Source organism: Ostrinia nubilalis, chromosome 14 (genome assembly GCF_963855985.1).
Source record: "Ostrinia nubilalis chromosome 14, ilOstNubi1.1, whole genome shotgun sequence".
Lineage (NCBI taxonomy): Eukaryota > Metazoa > Arthropoda > Insecta > Lepidoptera > Crambidae > Ostrinia > Ostrinia nubilalis.
This window is the reverse complement of record NC_087101.1, coordinates 2744457-2744993: the sequence shown is the minus strand read 5'-3', so window position 1 is coordinate 2744993 and position 537 is coordinate 2744457.

Sequence of the window (537 nt, the reverse complement as noted above, 5' to 3'; positions counted from 1 at the left end):
TGATAGTAAGACTGGGTGCAGACGGTCGGTGTGCGGTCGGTGACTCAATAGTGGTACTTAGCACATGGTCATTTTGGTGAGCGTTTTACAAATGATAGTCGAAGATGGGGCGAGTATGTTTTTGTCAAAAAAAAAAGATTTAAAAATAATGTAGAATTAATTATACAAAACTGCCAGATGACGGCTTAAGCACTGAAATTTACATGAAGTGACTACAAGTTGACTGTAAGAGACGCTTTCTAGCAATAAGACTGTGTGTAGTCTTTTACTTAGGTTGAGTTGCACCATCTTACTTTAACTTTGACAAACGTCAAAAATCTGTCAAACTCCATACAAAAAACACCGGTAATCGTTATAGTTATGGTCAAACTTAAATGGTGCAACTCAGTCTTAACGTGCAACTTCTGATTCCCAGTCAGAAAAAGTGCCTGTCTTTCTATTTCAGTATGATGTTTTACATAATAATAAGGTAATTTTTTAAAAACAATTTAATTGATTTCAACTCTAAAAAAAAATTAATTGGATAGTAAAATACTA